General features: G+C 40.6%; 1 long non-coding RNA gene across 1 annotated transcript; it reads left to right on the forward strand.

The window, feature by feature from the left end:
- The first annotated feature begins 1,808 nt into the window (after nt 1-1,808).
- On the forward strand, nt 1,809-16,530 carry LOC121698559. The gene is made up of 3 exons (XR_006026796.1): nt 1,809-2,749; nt 3,110-3,119; nt 16,519-16,530. It is a non-coding gene; the product is annotated as an uncharacterized LOC121698559 (long non-coding RNA).
- The last annotated feature ends 847 nt before the right edge of the window (nt 16,531-17,377 follow it).

Below are 17,377 nucleotides of genomic sequence, written 5' to 3' on the forward strand. Positions count from 1 at the left end.
TGTTGTTGCTGATGAGACCAATCGCCATAGTGTCACCATGTACAGGTGTGCAGTCGTAGGTGAACAGGAAGTAAAGGAGAGGGCTCAGCACACAGCCCTGTGGTATGCCGGTGTTCAGGGTAAGGGGTTGAGGAGGTGAGGTTATCTAACCTAACAGACTGCGGTCTGTTGGTTAGGAAGTCCAGAATCCAGTTACAGAGGGAGGTATTGATGCCAGTTCACTGAGTTTGGTGATACTGTAAGTTTGGAGGGGATGATGGTGTTGAATGCTCCTCAGCGACAAGTGGGTGCGTTCAAAGTCGCAAACATTAGGCGAACGTTCGCGATGGATTTGAAACATGTTTCAGTTTGCCTTCAGTTTTCCATGAATGTCTGCGAACGTAGTTCTCCACAAACGTTACAAGACTTTGAACGCACCCACTTGTCGTCTATAAGCCTCGGTTGCTAGGTAACCAAACTATACAAATCTGGCATAATATCTTTAGACTGCTGACAAACTGACTGTTTTATGCGTTCGCTCAATAAAGATTATGGAAATGAAACACCACTTTTCCATCAGAAACATATTTGTAAAAAACATAACTTGTATGATATAGAACATTATCGGAATATATAGAATCAAGATGAACAATTTCGTCGTTATAATAGGTAGGAATGTGGCTCAGTAAGTAGCGCGGCAATTCACGACGCAGGAGATCGGGGTTCAAATCAAAGATTCTAGAACAGAGCAAGATAGATCAGTTACGTCATAGACATGAAGTACGCTCTGAGCCCGACAGGGCGCCATTTTGGTAAGCTCAGCGCAACATTTCATATACAGTTCCAATTCTATGAGCCCACCTGAACAGCTGTTTTTAACGTTGCCAGCTGTTTTTTTTTTTTACTCGGTAATGAACTGCAAGAACTGACAGTGTGAAAGGCCTGATTTATCTTTTTCCAAGTTTACACTGAATAAGGAGAGGTAAATAGGCCTATTATTTAGACAGAAGTAGCTATTGCACTGGTGAATAGATCACATAAATTCCCATTGAGAGACTGTATAGCCTACTGATAAGCTAGCTAGCAGGCAAACTAACTTAGCTAACGTTATATTATCACCATTGTTCTTTTTTCTACCTGTAGGCTATACGTTAACCCTTTGTTCACGGCCTGCTTAAACACAGCGCATAGGCATAGGCTATTATTATCAATCACTAATAAGGTCAAGATTTCACTCAAGCGTCTGATGTAACTTAAATAAATGCAAATAGTTGGCCTAGGCTAAACACAACCGTGCTTGACACTAATTATTATCGTTTCCATGCAGTCAAAAACTCCCAAATTGTCCTGCTTGCCTATAAAACATGTCTTTGTAAATGGCTTTGTAAATTATGCTACGTTTAATTAAAAAGTGTTTCTTGCGTGCGTTCATTCTCTCATTCCCTCTCCAAAATGTTCCTGTTCTAGGCTGGCCAAGTGCATGAACCCAGCATCGGTGCGCATAGGCATGTTACATTCATGACATGAAAAGTGGAAATTATAGAACGAAAATGACAAATTACGCAGTCGGCTAAACGTTTTAAACTTGCGCAAAACTGATGAACCCAGCATCGGTGCATCGCATAAATTAAAACACAAATTGAAGCCGCACAGCTTGACCATTGGACAATCAAAACCTTTCCATAGGCATGCAACGTTTATGACATAAAAAGTGGAATATGAACGCATTTCATCACACCTGACAAATAAACGGGGCTGTGGCCGCGATTTGACTGATTTATTGAGCTCTCAGCTCAGTGCTGACTTGCGCGTCTTTAATGAGCGTATACGAAGGAAAGCCCTCTAATCGGACGGGCAAGACTGACAAGTAGGCCAGCCCGTGGCTACGCGTAGCCTATGTCAAACAGGTGCTTTCTCTTCGACCTCCACAAATTAAGCTACAGTTAATTCCGTAGTCGTTTGAATAAGTTTGCGATTGACAACGCGACTGACAACATTGTGATAAATAGGCATTCTAACTTTTGCAAAGTCAACTTGAATGCATCAATTTTGAACAAAGTTGTGTAGGCTACACCGCGCCAGTTGTAGTCTGCATGAAGTTCTTGCACAAGCCACCGTTTTGATTTCCTTAGGGGAGATGCGGGCTGAACCCGCTTGAGGGAGAGAGGTGCAGGGAGAGAATAGGTGCTCTACGCACATCTCTATGAAATAATGTAGCCTAGACTAATACATATTTTAATATTTAAATAAGCAATCATGGAAACAATAAGTCAATAGGCTAGACAGATATTGTGAGTAGGCCTAATGCAGGAATGGACGTTACAGTTATTCAGTAACTATAACGAATTACTGAAATTTAAATTGTAATGTGTTACCTTTAGACTACTTCGTTTCCCAATAAAGTAACGAAATTACAGTAACACGTTACCCCCAACACTGGCCTATTGAACTTTGGTGGATGATGGACAGATGTCAGTGCCCTAGTCTAATTTACCCTCGGAAATAATTCTAGATTGTCTTTATACAATATATTTAACTGGTCTAGACATGGTGTGGTCTATTGGGTTTCACGTAATTTCAAAAATACAGCTTTACAGAATAAATATTGTTAACATGTTAGGATCAGCGCCATAGGATTCCCACGGTAGCCAGCGTCTGTGACGACACCTGAGCTTACCAAAATGGCGCCCATAGAGTCATAGAACGTACTTCAACATATCCAACGTATTCTCCTGCCAGTAATCTATCTTGCTCTGTTCTAGAATCTTTGGTTCAAATCCTGCTCGCTGCAATTTTGAAGGTGCATTTCTCACAGCTTAACCGAGTTAGATAGATAGATACAGTAAATATATAGAGATAGAAGGTTGGGCTTGTGGAACTATAGGCTACGTGGACCTCGCTTTAGATTGGGGGGCTGCAAAATTTACTACAAAAGGTTAAGAAAGGTCTTATAAGCGTATTAGTTATCCACCCTTTTATCTTATACACCATTAACTAGCATTAACATGCTGCTTGTTAACAGTTACAGGCTGCACGTCAACTGTTAACAAATATGCTTGTAAGTAACTTAAAAGGCTGCTTATAAACACTTACAAGCTGCATGTTAACAGTTACTTAATGTTATGAACAGTTAGCTAGCTGTTAGTTATGAATTGTTAACTGCTTATTATGCACTGTTAACGCCTAATAAGCACATGTTATTCTAAAGCGTTACCAAAACATTTGATGTAGACCAACCTGTCATGTGCAGGCAAAATGAGAAAAAAAATGAGAAAATAATGTACCACTTGAAATGGCGTTTTACAAACGGAAGTTCGGGAGGATGGCCTTCAGGACCATGGCCAGAGACCTCGCCAAACATGCTTTTCTATGATGCTTTTATGTATTATGCCTTTATGTCTTTATGCAAATTCAGGAATGTGAACTAGTGAAACAGTCATCATCATCACACACACACCCACACAAACACACGCACACACACATACATACCTACCGTGTCATGTGTCATTTCACAGAGTGAGTGTATTTTAAACAGGAGCGCAATCCAAGACGAGCTAGCACGTTCTAACTTGGCAGTATCCAAAATGGCCAAAGGGACCACATTTTAGGCTGGGGATAATTGCTTTTTGAGACTTCTCTGCAAAACTTGGACACAGTGATGAGGGTCTGTTGAAAAGTGTCCTCAACAAAGTACAGGAAGGGGCAGGATAATGACATAGACCTGGCTAAAATTAAGTGTAGACATGGAATCTTGGCTGAGACAACCCTGTGTGCAATACCTAGGTTATACAAAATCAAAATATCTGTGTAATTACAGGTTTTGCCCATTGCTTGAACACTATAGACACATGCTTAGACCAAAGTAACAAAACTTGAAGCTTTTGTTACTATACCTTAAACACAGAGTAACCATACACTACTGTAAACAAGTGCTGCTTTGCACTTTAGTTACAATTCTGCAACACACTTGCTCCTGCATACTACACACTATTTCATACATAAGACACTTTGTTCATAAATTAAATCACATGGGTACCATTAGACACACACTTGAAAATACTTACTTACAAAACTCACCACCAAACACCAATCAGCCAGCCACAAATAGGCCTCAGTTGAGCCATTTTGAGAACTTTGCAAGCATGGAGGCAGGGAGAGCAAGAGGTAGAGGAAGAGGAAGACAAAGAGAGAGAGGAGTAGGAGGTGGTCGAAGAGGCTATGCACGGAACAATATTTCAGATGATATTAGAGAAATTTTGTTGGATCATGTGATACTGTAAATCATGGCCAGACAATGAGGGAAGCTTGGCAGGAAGTCCACCACATCTAAGCCTGTTTTACAGTAGTGTATTTTTGGTTTTATTTTTGTTTTATTTTTGCGTTACTGCATGCAAGACTGCAGTGTTTTATATAAAGTACACAGTGTGTGCTGCTAATCTGAAAGTGTACTCATATGATGCAAGTGTGTATCATTTTGACATCAGAGTGACATTTTGACAAAGGATTGTTGGGTTTTGATAGCAGAGTTTCAGTTCGACATAGATGTGAATGGTTTATTTCCCAGTGTTGTGTCTTCTGTGCTTGTGTGAGAAGTTTTGACACAATGAGCAAAGTTTTGCAAAAAGTGTTCAAGCAATGGGCAAAAACTGTAGGCTAATAATCATTATAATTAATAATATAAACAATTAAATTCCTTCTAAAAGGAAGATCTTCCACAAGTGGCAGCTTATCAATCTACTGTCTTAAAATATATATCAGGCAGAGATGCTGTTCTCCTTACAGTCTCCTGATTGAACTGGTTGGCTGTCAGATCATGTAAAACTTCTAGTATTTGATTACAAGTGCCAGACATGTTCTACAGACAGTCTTGTGCTTGTGTGTGTGGAACACTGATTATATATTAAGTATACCACATTTATATTCATTAAATCTCACAAAGTAGCCTTAATGAATTAATGATCCTGCTGGAAAATTGACAGAGCCTCAACACTGAGGAGCCCATATGGTCTGGGTTATTGAACTTTGCTTGACTCTGTGTCACTTCGGCAAAACATTCAGGCCTTCAAGTTTCACTATTAGCTCTGCACTGTCAGACACACAGCCTGTGGGTTGCTATAGAAACAAGATTGACTTAACACACATAATAACACCAAGAAGAGAGAAGGAGAAAAAGAGAAGTTATCACTCTCAACACTAGAAAGAGGTCAGCATCCCAGTCAAAGTGTTCTGTCTTTCTCTATCTGTCTGTGTCTCTGACACAGTACCTCTCTCTCTGTATGGAAGTGGATCAAGAAACGGCTATGTTGTCTTGAATGTACAAGCCTTTTATTACACAAAATAAACTCGGTTACATTTTAGTTAGGGTAAGGTTTAGGATTATGGTTAGAGGTTAGGATAAAGGTTAGGGTTAGGGTTACAGTTCATGTGTCATGACAGTGTCATGTCACTCTTTTGTCGATACTGTCAAGTAAAGTGTTACCATAAACTCTTATGATGTTTCCTATTGGTAATAAAGATAGATCTCTACTCTAATTTAAGCATACAATGTATTACAATGTATTATTTAATTATTTATTTGTGCAAACAAAGATCAGGCAGTGAACATATAGCTAGCCTATAGCTAAAAGGGAGCCATAGGCTAACTGACGTAACCCATGTCCAGTGAATTATGCTAAGCTAGGCTAATGGTGTCAGAGCTACTGGGTTATTGCACACACAGAGAAGAGAAGGGTATGTATCATCTTAAGTCATGTCAATGCAAACGTGTTGGTCGGCATATTGTGGAACAAGTGTGACACAACTTCTAAGATGAGGTAAATGAAGCATGCTACTGTGTTATCAAAACACTGACATTTTACATGATAAGGATTAACCCTTGTGTTATCCTCAAATCTTACCGACACTCTTTATCCTTGGGGTCAATTTGACCCCAGCTAAATAAACCCTCAGAAAATGATTATAATTCATATTGTTTGAATAGTTTTTTTGTGACAGGTACTTAACAAGAGTGTAATTTCCACCATCAAAAGCCCTACAAAACAATCCCACCCCCTACACCACTTTATGAACCTTGGAACACTGACTGGCAATATTGCCCATCCAGTGTCAGCAGCCAAAGGCTTGCTGTTGCTTCCCCTTTTGACTTATACAGTCCTGCCAAAATGACTTATATGTAATATGTACTTGTGTATGTAATAATAATAATAACAATATGGTCTCATACTATTCAAATAATAATATCCATAATGTGTCAAATATTCATGTATCCTATGTTTCATACAGCTGGGGTCAAACTGACCCCAAGGAACATCAATGTACAAAATATTTGTACAGGACATTGAAAACAAATTATTGTACAAATTTCATGCTAACTCTGTTGTACCCTTCAATTGAGGAAAAGACATGAAACATGAAGCAAAAATATACATATAGTTTATGATGTTAATTGTTGCTTGGAGTCAAATTGAGGGTTAACATGCTGAATTAGTTTAAGTGTAATGAAAATAAAAGTGTCTTTTGGAGCCACTAATGATAATCTACAAGTGGTTGTGATCATCTCGAGCTCAGGATTGTCAGTTGTCAGAACGTGAATTGGAGAAAAATGATAGATAGATAGATAGATAGATACTTTACTCATCCCAAAGTGAACTTTGAGAAGGGAATTTGGATTGGTAGATTGAGAAAGATTCAATACATTTCACATCTGATACTTTAATCGTTAATTTAATTTTCACGTTTTGTAGCTATCTGCGGCTCCTCAGCCGATGGTCACGTTCCGCCGCAACATCCGGAACCTGTCTCCAACGCACTTCTCCTCTGTGGTTGCCTCCGGTCTACCTCCACTCAACACCTTCTCCTCTCTGGAGGTTAATGAAGCCACTGACTCGCTCTGCTCCACACTGACCTCGTGTCTAGACGAGCTGTGCCCTCTTACCACAAGGCCAGCTCGATCCAAACATTCTCATCCATGGCTAAATGATACCCTCCGATCGCAGCGCACCAAACTCAGAGCCGCGGAGAGGAAATGGCACAAATCCAAACTAGCTGACGACCTCAAAAACTACCAGACACTCCTGACCTCCTTCTCAGCCAGCATCACTGCTGCTAAGACTGCTTTCTACAATGACAAAATCAACAGCGCTACAGACACTCGAAAACTTTTCTCAACCTTCAAATCGCTACTCAACCCTCAGCTGCCTCCTCCTCCATCCAGCCTTACTGCAGATACCCTCGCCTCATTTTTTACAAACAAAGTGGCGGCAATCAGCAGTCAATTCTCTACATGCCCACTCAACGCATCTGACTCAGATACCGCACTCCTACAACCTCTAGGGACTGCTGGAACATCTTTTTCAGCATTCATGCCTCTCTCCGAGAGTGAAGTGTCCAGACTCCTGACATGCAGCCGTCCTACCACATGCTCGCTGGACCCTATACCTACGAGCCTACTTCAGTCCATCAGCCCGACCATCGCTCCAGCTATCACACATGTGATCAATGCCTCGCTAACCTCCGGCACATTTCCAACAGCGTTCAAAATGGCCCGGGTAACACCGTTACTTAAGAAAGCTTCTCTCAACCCTGCTCAAGTCGAGAACTACCGCCCTGTCTCACTACTGCCTTTCCTATCCAAAGGCATTGAACGAGCAGTCTCCAAACAGGTCTCTGACTTCCTTTCACAGAACAACCTTCTGGATCCAAATCAGTCTGGGTTCAAAAGCGGCCACTCTACCGAAACGGCTCTGCTGTCTGTAACAGAAGCCTTAAAAGAAGCCAGGGCGACCGCTCGGTCATCAGTACTCATTCTGCTTGACTTATCGGCTGCCTTTGACACGGTTAATCACCGTATCCTTCTCTCTATACTCGCTGACATGGGAATCTCCGGTTCTGCTCTCTCCTGGTTTGAATCCTACCTCACAGGACGCTCGTTTAACGTATCATGGCTTGGTCAGCTATCCGCACCTCACCATCTCACCACAGGGGTCCCCCAGGGCTCAGTGCTGGGCCCCCTCCTCTTTGCTATCTACACCACCTCCTTGGGACAGATTATCCGTTCGCACGGCTTCTCATACCACTGCTATGCAGACGACACACAGCTCTATCTGTCCTTTCCACCTGACGACCCCCTGGTTTCAGCACGGATCTCGGATTGCCTTTCAGACATAGCTACATGGATGAAGGCACACCACCTCCAGCTGAACCTCTCAAAGACTGAACTGCTGGTCATCCCAGCTAAACCTACCATACACCACGACATCAACATCAAATTTGACTCCCTGTCTGTTTCACCGACCAGGACTGCAAGAAATCTAGGAGTTGTTCTTGACAACCAACTAAACTTCTCAGATCATGTTGCCTCAGTCGCCCGGTCATGCCGTTTTGCACTCTACAACATACGGAAAATCAGGACTTACTTGACTCAAGATGCTACCCAACTTCTGGTTCAGGCAATAGTCATCTCACGACTCGACTACTGCAATGCCCTCCTGACAGGTCTCCCAGCCTGCGCAGTGAAACCACTTCAGATGATCCAGAACGCGGCGGCGCGCCTGGTCTACAACCAACCCAAAAGGGCACATGTTACCCCGCTGCTCATCCAGCTACACTGGCTACCTATGGCGGCCCGCATCAAATTCAAGTCTCTAACGCTTGCCTACAAAGTAGTCTCCGGTTCTGCTCCCACCTACTTGAATGCCCTCATACAGACTTACACTACCTCCAGACCGCTGCGCTCCTCTGACGAACGACGTCTAGCTCTACCACCGGTACGCTCAAGCCAATCCAAACTTTTCTCATCTGTTGTTCCTCGTTGGTGGAACACACTGCCAGTTCCTACAAGGGCAGGGACATCCTTTTCCACTTTCAAAAAACTCCTGAAGACCCAGCTCTTTAGAGAACATCTACTCTCATAGCAACACTTACAACAAGTCTTACTGATCCTAGCACTCACCAGCCGTTTTAAACTGACTGTTAAAAACAGCACTCACCGACGCACTTATTCTTACTGTACTCTAATGTTTTTTTAAACTGTCCTAAAATTGTGAGAATTGTTCTAAAACTTACTGTTTACCATGTTGTTAGTCGCTTTGGTTAAAAAGCGTCAGCCAAATGTAATGTAATGTAATGTAATCTGGTTGCATTCTTTGTGTATTCATTACAACTGACTACATGGCACATAGATCTACACGTATGTGCAATGCAGCATATTGTAAATACTGATGGAGATTAAGGGTGTAATATTATTATTTTAACATCATTTTCTTGTCTGAGTTTTAATGTATTGTTACCACCTACAGAAGTATTGCACCAGACATATATATAACTATATGATTATATATTACACACGCATATAATCATGTCATTATTTGATTTTAATTATGCAACATCTCACATGATTATTATGTAAAGCTTGATTTTTAAGTGGCTGAGTTTCTTCTGAGTTCATGAATTCCTGCACAAAAGTGCCACAAAGTAACAGATTTTGCAGTTAGCCAGCCCACATTGTGTCCCTATCTGATGCCGTTTGATAACATTATCTCTCCACCAATCGGAGTTGAAACAGTGGGGCTTTTCAAAATATAATACTATGACAGGTACTTCAGATGACAATGACACCATGGCCATACTGCTGCCCACATCACAAGGATCAATTAAAGACTAAACATGAATAATATACCACATTTGTATACGTTTGCACATACTGTAACTCAGATATCACAACGATCTTGACAGATCTCTAACAGGATGTGGTAATTAGGATGGCCAGGCCATGACATGCCTTATGCAAAAGGGTTGTTTTGAATAGAAACAATGGAAGTCATATTTAATGTACTGTTGAGGTGTCCCAAACCAGCTTGGCTTCATTGTAGTTTGAGGTACCAATTGGCCTGACTTTCAAGTTGCATTTTACCTTACATATTTCCATCAGCTGGCAAAATGTTACAAAGTTCTAGGTCAAACAACAAAAAAAAATCAGTTTTATCAGAAGTGTGGTCCATTATTTCTTCAAGCACAGCCTCTTTTTGAAAGGGTCTCAAAGAAGACTTTTGTACAAAAAGGTGCTACACTATTGACGTTTGCCTAAAACAGAATACTCCCTTCCCTGCACATGACTTTGCATGATTCAAAATAAAATAAACAACATCAAAAAGGATGCTTGAGTCAGCACCCGACAAGGCCTTCCTTGCTGCTATCTTTCCTAACACACACACACAAACACACACACACACACACACACACACACACACACACACACACACACGCGCGTTTGTAGGAACAGTTGCTCTCAGCCTAAGGTGATGGATGATCCAGTGGTCCTAGAGTGCTTTGCCTCTAAGGAAAAGTTTGCACTCAAGGTTTCCTTGTCAACAGACCAATATCAGCTCAAGGGGAACATGCCTTTCCATTTGCTATGCAGAGAGAGAGAGAGAGAGAGAGAGAGAGAGAGAGAGAGAGAGAGAGAGAGAGAGACAGAGAGAGAGAGAGAGAGAGCGCTGTATAGGAATAAATATTTAAACATTAAAGTTTATGATACAAGGTGGAAGAAATAAAAGAACAGAAAGACACAAATCCTTAGGAGTTCTCGGAAAGCAAATCTCTCTGTGTGTTTTTTTCCATTAACCTCTTTATCCATCTTAATAAAGTCCCCCTTGCTGTTTGCTCCCCGCATAGACCAGTCACTCTATTAATGTGTCATTTTTAAATGGAATTGAACACATTTATTCTAATCGTCCTCCTTGGGGCTGCATTGACCCACTTTGTGACTCCCACAGGGTGAATGTTGTCAAAGAGACGCCACTGGGACACAGTCACAGAAATAAAAAATAAAATCAAGGTGATTGCTTAATATGAAATTAAGATAAATGTTCATGGTAGAGCAGAGAAATACACAATACCCTCAAGAGTAATTCCTAAATCTTACTGATGTAATGGTTTCTATGTATGTAAAGTCATTGCTCAACCATGACACACAGTCAAAAAATCATGTCGTTATCCTTTCCAAAGTGCATTCAATGGGATGAGAGGAAATCACTTGGTCATAAAAGGTCTGTATATGCATTGCTCCAGTCAAGGGAAAACATGTAGTTTAATGTGGATTAAATCAGCCCTTCATTTAAATTTCTGTTCCTTTTTATCTTTCTTTTTCTCTGATTAGTGCGTATCAAAATGAAGCCGGAAAAATAAATGTTGTTAGCTTCCTATTGAGCCATTGTGAGACAGGCGTCCTAAATCTTGTATGGAAAAATTCCATTTCAGGGTTCACTGACCCTTCAGGAGTCTCCCATCCAAGTGATTGTGTAATATATGCTCTCATAAAACTGCACTCTTGAATCAATTTCCCTATTTCAATTACTGGCCTTGTAAAACTTGCTCAGATGTTTGTAATGTTTAGTCGCACTTCCCAAATAAGCAAATTCATGAATTACAATGTGATCATAAGCCACTCAAAGAGACAGGCAAAAAGAAAGAGAGAAAGAAAGAATAGAGGGAGAGAGAGAGAGAAAGAGAAAGAGAAGGAGAGAGAGAGAGAGAGAGAGAGAGAGAAAAGATTGTTACCAACAGGGGGTAAGCCAGGTCAATATCCACACAATCCAGGAATCTCCCTCACAGATTCTGTGCACTAAATCAGCATGATGTACATAAACATTTTTGGAGCATTTTTTTTTATTTATTTATTTATTTATGTATGTATTTATTCATTTATGTCTGTGCCATTGCATATAGAAACATTACAAAAATGCCTTCAGTTTATGCATCCTAATGAATGAATTAATTTATCATAATGTTAGTATAAGGAGAGAGGAGGTATGTTTTATTGATTTAAATTCCTCCCTGCCTCCCAGCCTTCATAATCACGTATCTGTTTTGAATACAGAGAGAGCTATCAGCTGGCAGACTGGAGGACAGGCTATTTCAAGCTAACGCTTCATCTTGTCATGTTAATTTGATGCACATGTTCGATGAGCATTGCTTTGGGTGAAGATGCTGACTGGAAACAGGGCCGAGCCACAGTCTCCATCGCAACTTGGCTTTGAATTTTTAAAGAGCGCATCAAAACAACACAGGCGGTAAGCTTGGCATTCTTTCTCACCAGCCTTTACCAAAAAAAAAGAAAGAAAAAAATGATGAAAGAAAGAGGAGGGAGACATTGAGGAAGTGGTATGCTGTGGTTTGAATTCTTGACTAGTGTTGAAGCTCAAACATAGAAACACACACTCACATATACACTCACACATATATACTCACTTATACAGTATATATATTTATTTATTTTTTTGTTACCGGAATGGGCTTGATGTGGTTTTTGTTGTAAATTAATGCTTAATCCACTATTTTCTTGAAGAGAGCATAATCTCTCCAAAATGGCTTCAGCACAAAACTCAAGACTCTCTTTTTTACTTTACTTCTTTACTCATCATATTCCTGCCAATGCTTACATTTAGGCTGTCTTGGCAATGCTTACATTTAGGCTGTCTTGGCATTTAACAAATATTCATTTTCATTTATTCATTTGATTTCTTTTATGTTCAGGTTGACCCGCAGTCTTGGAAAATGTTTCCTCGAGCTTGTGGTGATGTTTATAAATATGATGGTGTTTCATGCTGAAATCAATATTTTCATAAATTGTATTCACTTGTCCTTGGATACACTGTTGCTCATGGCAGATCAGGCAGACCAAGCAAACAGAGTGCCAATAACATATTTAAAAAATCCTTGAAATACTCTGACATTGATAAAAACCTAGGGCCCTAATTGAAATGCTGGGCAAAGTGCAAAAACAATCAAAGAGCAAAGTTCAAAGTACATAACAGCATCGTGTGGCATGAGACAGCCTTTAGCTGACCCACTACTGTTTGTGCTTTGGATCTTAAATGTTAAATTTGCAAATAGATTTGACATAGTTATTAAGCAAGCTTTAGTTAGCTTTAGACTTTACACCAGCATTTCATTTAGGGCCCCTAGTCTGTTGCACATTGAAGGCGCAGTCAGCGATTGTGCAGGAGATCGTGTTTGTTTGTGTTTCTGGTTATATTTAAAATTATTAGCAGGCATCTTTGTCCAAAACAATGTATGTTATATTTTAACCAAGGACCAAAATCAAACACACCAGAGAGGATGATCACCCCTCCCCTCAGAGAAACTCCACACAGGGTTTGATTTTTGTTTGGCGAACAAAAAGATGGTTAAAAACAGTTGAAAACAGAGGCTTGCAATTACAGCAAAGGGGCTACGCCATGACATTGTGCATGTCGCTGTAATGGAACCGAGCGGAAATTACCATTAACAAATGTGGGTGTGGCCAAAGAAGCAGAGGCAGTAGTGAAGATGGACAGTAATTTATTATTCGGCTTGGCTCGAACAACCAAGCAGAAGAGTCCATAGAAAAATGCACAGAAAAATGTTAATAATAATCTTCCAAAATTGCGATATTGAACCAGTATGAAAAATCTGCTTTAGCATCTAATCTTGCAATATTGAACCAGTATGAAAAATCTGCTTTAGCTTCTAATCAAAATACAGCGGCATTGTAAGAGTCATAGTAGGCCTACTCACAGTACCCTACACATCACATAGGCCAGATAAGACTAACATCAGACTAGACAGAGGGGAACATATACCTGGCGGCCAGCACCATTTAACATGACAGGTAAACACTAAACAATCAATTAACACACAATAGACAAGACAGACCCTGGGCCACAAGCATAAATATACATCATAGGTCACTAGCAAAATACATAGTTAAATAACAGACTTGGTTACATGTGGTAAGACTGAACATCGATCGGCTTGATCAGGACCGTCTCGGAATCCCCCAAAACCAATTGACATAATGGAACGGTCCAACATCGCCCGGAAACAATAAACAGTCCATGGAATCCAGTCGGCCTTCCTTTGCCACCGGACCTTCAGAAGCCGGAACGAGAGGACTACGCCATGAACGCGAATCGGTAGCTATCGGTTGACAAACATTAATACTTGACCCAAGTTTACGCGTCTTAACTCAGACAAACAATAAACGTGCCACCATTGCTAATAGCTCCGTCTTGTGTCGTTTCTTACACATCTTAAAAGTGCTAGCCACATAGCAATGGCCCATGGATGAATGTGTTGTGCGTGTGTGTGTGCGCAAATATCAGCTGATGTGTAGAGGACGAGTGCCGACAGTTCACCAGCCATGTGCGGTCGTAGCTAGACCGTCACAGTCGCCATGAAGCCATGTCATCACCCTTTAAATAAAGTCTTGCTGTAAAAGGGTAGCAGGCAAAGAAGGCTATAAACCCAAAGCATAAACACTCCTTGGCTGAGTAGGAATGGCACTGAAAGACTAGACTTCCACTATCCAAAGCCATATACATGTATGAAATAGAGAAAAGAATAATCCTACATCTGTGCTTGAGTCTCTGTGTATGCAAGGCATCCTCTTAAGGAAGTCCTTACTGCACTCATGGACCCAGCCGCCCCTTGTCAATAAGCACATGGAGTGATATGTACCCCCAAACCTATTCAATTTCCCCCACGCCCTTAGAAGAACACTGCAAGCAGGACCAGTCGGGAGAAGACGTATGCCCTGTCACCCACAAATCTAATCAAGTGTCATCCTGGGTTTGTCCTGCTCCTCCTGCTCGCATCGGGGCTTGCAGCTGCAGTGGCTCTTCTCAGCAAACACTCGGAGGAGTCGAGGCTGAGAGCAATCTAGAGTGGAAGCGATCGCTGATGGATTTACAGAATGCTTATGTTTAGTCATCTACTGATGGCCACACGGGAGGCCTAATTCTTCTCCAAATAATTACTTTAATGACTCGACAAAGAATTTTCAGCGCAGGGAAATAAATTAGCAAACCCATCCGAAAAAATAAATTAGGGTAGTGGTCCAAACTGGCAGGTGGTTTCAGATCGATTCACAGCTCATTCAACAGCAATGCACTAGGGGTTAAAGACAAACAATTGATTGTTTGAATTGGTAGCCAAGAACGTGTGACTCTGTTTTATCATACTTTAAACACCTGCAATATTAGAGAGAAGAAAGTAAAGATCCACAAAAGAGCAGGTGTGGAAATGGATATTGACATTCATAATCAGAGAAATGATGTGATTAAAAACAAGACTCCAGAGTTTTTTTACACCCCTATATCTCTTCTCTGTTTCTCAAAAGTTTAGATTCAGAAGTCTGAAATGAAGTTTTAGATGGAATAATACCCTCATGGCTTTAAAATGGCTTAAATATACATGTTCTTTCTCATTTCAGTATTTGGGATCTATCAGGCCCGCCTCCTCTCCAAACACAGTTCACCTGCTACTGGCTGTAACAGCTGACACGTTAGCTACTGTAGCAGCTAGCCTGTGTCTTTTTGAAGAATGGTCCCACCCCAAGTATGGTGAAGAATGGTCCCACCCCACCTCAGAATTAGTTCAGTACCCTTATGATAGTAATAAAAGATTGCAGTATGACTTTGCATACTGAAGCTGTGATTAATTGATTGTAGATCCAAAGTCGAAATCCGTGACCAAGACATTGACTGCTTATTTCGCTCAAATCAGACATCAAGACAAACCGTTTTAACAAGGATAGACAATTTGTACATATTTACTTCTCAAAAATGGCACAATTTCCTGTTATATTACTGATCCTGAACATCCTGAACATTTCAAATGTTAATACTTTTAACAGCAGGTTTGAAATTATAAAGGTCATATACTTTTTTTTTTCATTTTTGTTTTGGTCCATACATTTGAGTTTTTCCAAGTGTTCACCATGACCATAGACGGATCACTTTGATGAATGTAATGTGGCCTAAGCAGTAAGCATCAATTAACTGCGCGTTTACAAGGTATTAAGTCTGTACATGGTATGTTAGCTATTTGGGGATTTTGGCATCTATATTTGCTCAGGGCTTACCACTAACACATGTATGTGATGTGTTTTGAGTGACTTATAAACAACTTGTATGTTTGTGAGTGACTTAAACTACTTGTAAGCAATTTACTAATGTGATCTAATAATAGTTAATAGCTAACAAACCATACCTTGTAAATAGTTAAGTAAGGGATAATAGATGACATCCCGTTCGACTATACAAGTACAAGTTCTAGATGGTAAAACGGAGGGCCGTTCCATCTAGAAAAGTTTAACTTTGTATCCATTATCAAAGTCCATTCCTGTTAATGTAAACGTTTTAATCTCTAAAACCGTCTTGTTTGTAGAACTACTTGTGAGGGATCGAGCAGGCTGGCTTAAAGAGACGCAGGTTTTTCAGTTTCAAAAATGAAACATTTATTTTTTTTGTCCTTTTTTTTTTCAAAAAACAGATATGATAAGTTATCATTTTGGATATAATTTAACATAACATAATAGGCCTATGAGGTCAGACAAACAGAACATAACTCAAAGCATATGAGCAAACTGAACACAAAAGACCTACCCAAATGGGACGACAGGGGAACATGTATGTCAGCCGGCTAGACTAACAAGACACAGAAGGGATGACTACAACTAATTGACATTTAGAAAACAACAAACATAACAACTACGGCCAGTTCAACATAATCATAAAGGTAAGTAAATAATATTTCTTGAATGGAAATAATCTTAAACAATATAGTTAACAGATAAACTTAATTTATAAGACCAAATTAATCTTCCTCTTTCCCCATGACGTTTCTTTGAGATAGTCACTTCCGGAGAACTCTTAACGCGACATGGTTGCCGCAGGAAGCCCTTTGCACAGAAGCAGAATCCGGAAGTCCAGCCAGACGTATTCGCCGCCGGCCTCTCACCACCAGTCACGGTAACTTAGGATAACTCAAAGAAAACATTTAAGTGTGCGTAGATTCAAACATAAGATACAAACTGTGTGCACCCAGCTGTAACTTAATGTGTTAACCGTTAAATAAAGTTTAAAGTGTGAAACGAAAGTAAACGTGTTGTGTGTTTTGTATTGTAGCATAGATTGCGAGTGTTACTGTAACTGAATAATATGGGATAACTTAATACTTAATAAATGACAATGTGACTGGGTAATATTTCAAATGGGCATAAACAAAGACAAATAAATGAACTATGTGAGTGTGTGGAGAGTAGGCTAAATGAGAGAAGAGAACTGAACATTTGCCACCTCTTCGTTGCTCTGTGCGGCCGTCACATACTCCCCCCCCCCCCCCCCCCCCTTCAGAAGACTCACCATGGGAGCGAGACAGGAAGTCAGCTGTGGCATTAGACTTCCCCGGGATGTGGGCAACAGTGAACCGGTAGGTCTGCAGGCCAAGATACCATCTTGTGATGCGCCTATTGGTGTCTTTCATTCGTGCCAGCCACTGGAGCGCTCGATGGTCAGTTTCTAGGACGAACTCCCTCCCCAGAAGATAATACCTCAAGGAAGCCCACTTAATAGCTAGT

The sequence above is a fragment of the Alosa sapidissima genome, chromosome 23 (assembly GCF_018492685.1).
Source record: "Alosa sapidissima isolate fAloSap1 chromosome 23, fAloSap1.pri, whole genome shotgun sequence".
In the NCBI taxonomy this organism is placed as follows: Eukaryota; Metazoa; Chordata; class Actinopteri; order Clupeiformes; family Clupeidae; genus Alosa; species Alosa sapidissima.